The sequence below is a fragment of the Gavialis gangeticus genome, unplaced genomic scaffold (genome assembly GCF_001723915.1).
Source record: "Gavialis gangeticus isolate Ggan-Ray unplaced genomic scaffold, GavGan_comp1, whole genome shotgun sequence".
NCBI lineage: Eukaryota > Metazoa > Chordata > Crocodylia > Gavialidae > Gavialis > Gavialis gangeticus.
The window spans coordinates 96,553,954-96,561,026 of record NW_017729024.1 but is presented as its reverse complement, the minus strand read 5'-3'; positions in this window follow the sequence as shown (position 1 = coordinate 96,561,026).

The following is a 7,073-nucleotide window of genomic DNA, read 5'->3' as shown; positions in this document are numbered from 1 at the left end:
ACGCAAGAACGTCAGGAACAGCTGCGAGGCTTGGGGTGTGCTAAAGGGGAGGTAGGAGGCACGCATAGCCCATAAGGCTGGGGGTGCACCAAGTCACCCTAAGATCACAGGAGATCATAGGCAGCCTCCCATATGACCTTAAATAAGAACAAAGACGTGGCGGGCTAGAATCCGAGGGTGCTAGATCTCTTAATTGCCACGGAAAGGGGCTGCTAGCGGGATCACGGCTGCTCGCAGGCCCCACTCCGTGACAGTAAGGAAAGATCCTTAATTTTTCAGGAAAAGAAAGAATACATGTATATATTCTAGGACCTGATGCTTAGTTGTGAGAGTTTTCTCATTTTTCAGCTAGCGATAAAAATACAGTATGTTTACCCCTGTGTTTTTTACTTGTATGCTTTTTGTTGTTAACCTTTCATTACTAGCTTTCCCTTCAGGTTGAGCTTCATCTTGTCTTACTATTGTCTGTGCTTAAACAAAACTATTAACTCAAGATCTTGTCCTGTACTTTGAACCACAGAACATAAGAAACAAATACCTTTACATATTTATTGTTTGGACTTTAAAATTACCACATATGCTGGATGGACTGGAAAGGAGTACTTTCTCTTTCCCTTTAGGTTTTGTCTTTTAATCCTTTCATTCTAATATCCTTGATAGCTTCATGGGAAGAGGAAACCAAAATAATCTTTTAAATGGAAACAATATATACATATTTTTAAAATAAAATTTGAAAATGTTAAAGTGTTTTGTGTGTCATGAGATTTTAAGTTTAGGCCTCTGAATATTAGAAAGGATCTCTCAGAGGCCATGACTTGGATAAGATGAAATATTTTGTTCACAAAAATGTACTGGGTACTAAAATAAACAAAGAGATCAAGTCATTGTGAACATTTTATTTGATTTTAATATTTAACTTTTTATGTTTCTGTAACTTAAATTTGGAAACAAAAATTTTGTTCCAAACTGAAAAAACAAATCTGTCTAAAATGAGGAAATGAAACATTCTGCTATTCATTTTTTTTTCAATTTTTAAAAACAGGAAATTTGGTCAAAACCAATCCTTTTCCATAAGCAGTTTGAGTTGTACCAGTTTGGTAGGAGGGTTTAGCCAAAAAAAAAAAAAAGTATTTAGTTGACAAATTCTTAACCAGATCTGCTGGAGACAAAAACATCAGGCGATAAACTTGGTGCAAGGGTTCGGGTCCACAAAGGAATTTATGGTGCCTAACACACACTAAAATCAAATACATAATCTGTATTTGGCCCAAGATGTTTCCTGGTTAGGTGTATTATTACTTTAAGGACAAAAATAAGCACAGGTATATGGCTTCTGTGTGCCCTGACAATCAAACTAAAATGAGCTAGAGAGGGCTCCTGTATTAGATGAGTGGAGACTTAGAATAGGCAATTCCAGTACAGCTGTGTATCAAGACAAGAGGAGTGGTCATAGCATAGCAGTAGAGCAATACAAATTTTACAGGTTAACCCCCAGCATCTTAAAATTACCCAGAAGGCCAGAGGTGTGTGCATATGTGCAGATATGTGCATTCATTCTTTCTAGGAAGTCCTGTTTACCAAATTTGGTGGTTTTCTTTTTCACTAGTTTCAGTTTCCAAAACTATTTAAGATTGATACCAATCTTTTGTGCATTTTAATGGTTTAATCTAGAAGTTATGGTCATTTTACAGTGAATCCTGATCTTTGTCTTAGTCATTAATAAATCCGTAATGGTTTTCCAGAATAAGAGAAAATTGGTATAGTGTCTACTGATGGAATGACTTGTGTGTTTAATGAGCCAAATCTACTTTTAAAACTCTGGAATGACATTTTCTTTTGTTGAGCAAGGTAGCACAAGACTGATACTAAAGTCAGAGAGCATTTTAATTCTGGATTGCAGGACTGTTGCGCAGCTAAGCAGTTACACAACTCTGGTAAGTCATCCACGTGATTATATTTATTCTTAATAAAAATTGAAATTCTTGCTATCTGGTTTGAAATTTTAAGTTCTATTAGCATTCCTCGATATGATTTGAGACTTTACTAAATTAACGTAAGTAAATGGGATAAATTGGCCTAGGTTCTAGTTTCACATCTGTCTTATACTTTATCTGATAAATCTGTTAAGGGCAATTTTCTCCTGTTGTTTGGTTTTGTTGCAGCAAAAAAAAATAATTGCTCAATATCGATTGCTTCACAGTAAAATGATTGAGTGCCTTCACTAGGCCTCTGGATTCTAAAATTAACAGGTACTGAGTGTTGAAGAACTAGCTCTTTAAGGGTGTCCTTTAGATGTGAGAGAGTAGGAGATTTTAATTCCTTTAAAGGCACCTTAAAATCTCATTGCAGGATACTAGAATTATTTTGCATACCTATACCCTCATGGCATAAATGTCCTAGCCTCTAATTCAGTATATCCTTTTAAAATATTTGTAGGTCTGTATCAAAGATCCTCATGAAAACCAAATTGGTAAAAACTGTTGTAAACTTGACCTCTTTAAGGTTTATATTTTGTGGAAAGGGGTAAGTTCTTTCTCTTTAAACTTAGTTTAAAATATGTAAAGCTTTTGTTCATTGTTTTCATTTGAGTTTTTAGTTTGAGTTGAATAGAATATCATTAAGTCTAGGGTGGGATGGCATTTTAGGCTATTAACAGATGTCACCCGTTTTCTCTTTGGACAAATCACAAGTATATTCAGACATCCTTGTTGCTTGTCACAGGACAAAGCCCACAAAAGGTTTGTGAAATAAGAGATGCTAAGCTTGTCCTCTGCTATCGCATAGAAAGTCTGATCGTATGTGATAGCCAGGCATCCCACAATGCACCACTTCAGTCCCACTCTCAGCCCCTCTTGACCTCTGGCTATTCTAGTCCCGATGGCAGAACTTTACTGACCAGAGTTGACAGGCCCCATGTGCCTGCCCTTACCTGTTAATTGCCCTTCACAACAACTTGTCAGCCATCTCATGCTCGCTACCCACTCATCAGCACTGGAGCCTGCATTCACCTCAAACACCACCAACCACCGGGGACCTGCATCCACCTGACCATCTGGCTGTTTGGAGGTCAGTGGACCTACGCACCGCCCACCAAGGCAAGTTTGGATCACTGTACCCCCACACACCATCCATCCTTCCTCCATTATAATCAGTCAGTCTGAGTGCAGCATCATGAACAATTGTGGAAGAAACTGGACCAGGGAGAATGTACTGGATCTGGGAGCAACTGGACCAGGGCAAAGGTAGTGAATCAAGAACATGCAGGTTCTCTACTCAAGCTGTAGAAAACAGGCAGTCTGAATAGATTGTGAAGGATGTGGTGATCCAGGGACATGACCTTGACTGGGTCCAATGCCAGTCCAAGTACAAGGTACTGAGGCAGCAGTTTGTGAGGCAACTGTGTGTTGGGTGTACATAGGGTCCCATGCATCCACTACAAGGAACTTGCCAAATCTTCACAGTCAACAACAGTGGATACAGCAGCCTGTGCCACCCAGGAGAATGATGAGGACTCTTGACACAACCGTGTTCAAAGACGCACAGCTCTACCTTGACTCTTTAGACAGGGGACATCCTTGGCACATGCTGTGTCACTGCACGATTTAATGCACAAATGGGAGCTTCCAGTGGCCCCACTATCCCACAGTGGTCCCCCATAGCAGAAGCGAGCACCCCCCAGTCATGTCCCTATGACCTTTACAATCATGCAGCAGTGGGAGAAACTTTGTGCGCGTGCTGCAGCTATGGCATGCTTGCATTCACGGAATGACGGGTTTCACTTGTGTGGCTTTATAGGATTTATTTTATTTTATTTTTTTACATTGCATTGTTTTCCGGTTCTGCCAACCTTCCTCTTTCACATTTCTGTTGCACTGTTTAATACACGTTCTGCCTATTGTCAAAACTATGGCCATGGCATAGTGTGTGCAGGACAGAAGCATTCAGGAGCATGTAAAGTGTCAAAAACAGCTGCTTGATGTGCTGCTTGCTTCTCCCAGCACCATCTGTGTCCCCTTATAGCAATAACACAGGTTAAAAAAAACATTGTATTAAAGTGCTAAGTTCGACCCTTGCAGAACTGCCATGTTTTAGTGGCAATCAAGCTTACTGTCAGTCACCATGTGTTTCTGTTTATTTAACCTGTAGAAAAGGTTGACAAGCCCTGATGAATTAAATGGGTAAGCTATATCCTTTGTGGTGTTGCTATTCCAGTTAAATTTTTAAAGATAACACAAATAAGATGTAGTATCCAACTTTCAGAAAATGTCTAATACCCTTTTAAAAATGGAAATGGTATAAAACCTAACATGTTTAAACCATCTTCTAAATTAGAAATAAGCCCAGATCAAGAAAGAAAAGACGAAAGATATTATTAAACAGAAAAGTATTGTATCATTTTCAGTCTCAGTGGATGCATATATAATCTGTAGGCTGAATGGGAAGTGTGTGTATGTAGTAATGAAAATTCCATTGGAAAAAAAATCACTAAGATTAAAACTTAAAACAATTTTAAAATATCAATTAGCTCTGATTGTGTCTAAAGAACAGTACAATAAAGTGTCTTACAGCTGTGTAGAATGATGATCAACTTCCAGAGGTTGATAAATAATGCACCTATCAGACTAGTATTTTAAAACTGTCCAGTTTTATAAAAATCAGAGCAGACCAATGTCACCTGCGCTGTTTGTTGGAACACCACAGACATCTCTACATTTATTGCCTGATGGCATAGATCCTGATGATATCCTATGCAATCATGTATTTTGCATATAATACTCAGTTCTCACACGTGCAAATATGCTTTAATCTTTATTTGTTAATGATGCCTAGTAAAATTTTAAAAGTTCTGTCAGTAAAAAATTATAAGCATTCTGTATGCACTGTGGGAAGTAGTATGATGTAACTGAAAAGGAATTCATGAAGATATGAGTATAAAGAAGTCTAAGTGTTAAATTATGTGATTTCGAGGAGGACCAAGCATCAAGATTTACAGGATTTTTGGTAACTGCGCTTAAGGAATATGTTTGGAAAACCTTAATTTCAAGTGAAGTTATTTTGTAGTTATATAAAAATGATGAACAAATTATGAATTCATCATACAATTTGGATGCAAGTATAGACTATTTCAAACTCTTGATGATTTATTAATGTTTGACATGTTTGAGTTTTTCATGTTTGTTATACCAAGTGCCTGAAATCAATACTCTTACTTTTTGCTATGGGGTACTGAACTATTGACATACGTATTAAGCTCTTGGGCCTTTTTGTCGCCTTCATTTGAGCTTCTCTGAAATTCTTTTATATATTTTATAATTGTAAATACACAGTTATGGAAAAATAAAGTCTCTGATCAGGAAAGCTTTTGAAATGAATTCCCTAAGCCTTACTTCAAGTCTCAGTGGGTGTGTCTACATGGGTGTTTTAATGCACAGTAGGCTATTTTACTGTGCATTAAAGCATAGCATAAAAAACCCCTGCAATTATGCTAATGCACAGTAAAATAGGTCACTGTGCATTAAGTGTTACTTTAAAAATGTGCACTTTGGGTACTGTGTGATAGGGCAGCCTAATGCACATTTGTTTAGTACCTCATATTAGAAGCACTAAATTTAATGTGCATTAGAAAAAGCACGTTAATGCACTTAGAGACATGCCCAGTAAAATTTGCCAGACCCACTGGTTTGTTGGTCCTAATTTCAGTTCTTTCCTAATGGTCTTATGAAATAGCTGACAGGTTTCTATCTCATGAGCAGTATTTATCTTTTAATAGTGACGTCAGATTGTCCATTATCATTACCTGCCAGAGACTCTGTACACATTCTGCTGTCTTACATGGGCTGATTACTTGTCAGCAATAGTCAATAAAAAAAGTTCCTTCCAAATTCACACTAACCTGACAAAAAATCATTAGAGAGATTTTAGGATACAACCTAAATAGAAAAGTCATGTTTAGAGAACTGAACTTATGTCTCAGAGTGGTTGAACCTCCACAGGACTTGGTACCTGGTCCTTACAAACCCAAATCTATCAGTTAGGGGTTAATGCAAGTCTACTTGGAAGTTCAGGTTCAGCTGTCAATTAGATAAAATTTAGAAGCCATTAGATCAAACAGTCCTGCACACACAAGCTGTATGTAAGTTCAGTGTTTTACACTATTATAGAGATATTGATAACATTAATGTCATAAAATGCATCAATAAAATTTTAGCTACAGGTACCAAGCATTTTAAAACTGGATAGATCTGGACTAGGATGAAACCAGCAAGTGATGACAGGCTTCTCATTCTGAGTCTTTATTTACCTGACAGAGTACATCCCCCGCAATACAAAATAAGTGACTTTCTTATCTATGATAAGTAAGTATATGTAAAGGTTTCATCCACTCCCTGCCAAACCACAAAATCAAAAGAATTAGCTAAACCATTAGGGCTACCCTTTGTCTCACAGGAGCTACTGTTTTTAACCCCAATAGTTGCATTGAGGCCTTCTCCCAGTAGATCAGAGTTCCAGTACATTCCTAGCACTTCCTTCCTCTGGAGTAATTATACTGTATACGAGTCAGCCAGGCCAAGCATTTGGCTTTGTTTCCTAGATCTTCATGCCTGCAACCTTATCTTAGACCAGTTGGAATAACTGCACCAGTCAATGCCCACTCCTATAATAATGGACCACGATAGTGAGCTCTGTCCTCCAATTGGCTGACCAATGTTGGGGGAGGGGCAGATACTGGATTATATGAACCACAGGTCTGATCCTGTATGGCATCTCCTATCATCAGATCCCTGCATAGATAGCTCCTGCTTTGGATGAACTTAGAAGTACAACTGGTTGATGGTTCTCATGGTAGTTTACCTGAACTAAAATATTTCATACCAACTTTTTGATACTATCAGTAATTTGTTGATTTTGCAAAAATGTCGATGATATTTATTCAAAATATGTATAATGGTTGTTGTTACCAGTGTTTTGTGTGCAGAAAAACTGAGACATAGTGCATTTGGCTAAACAGTGTTTCCCAAACTTTTGATACCTGGGGTGCCCACTTTTAATCCAGGAAAAAAAAAAAAAAAAAA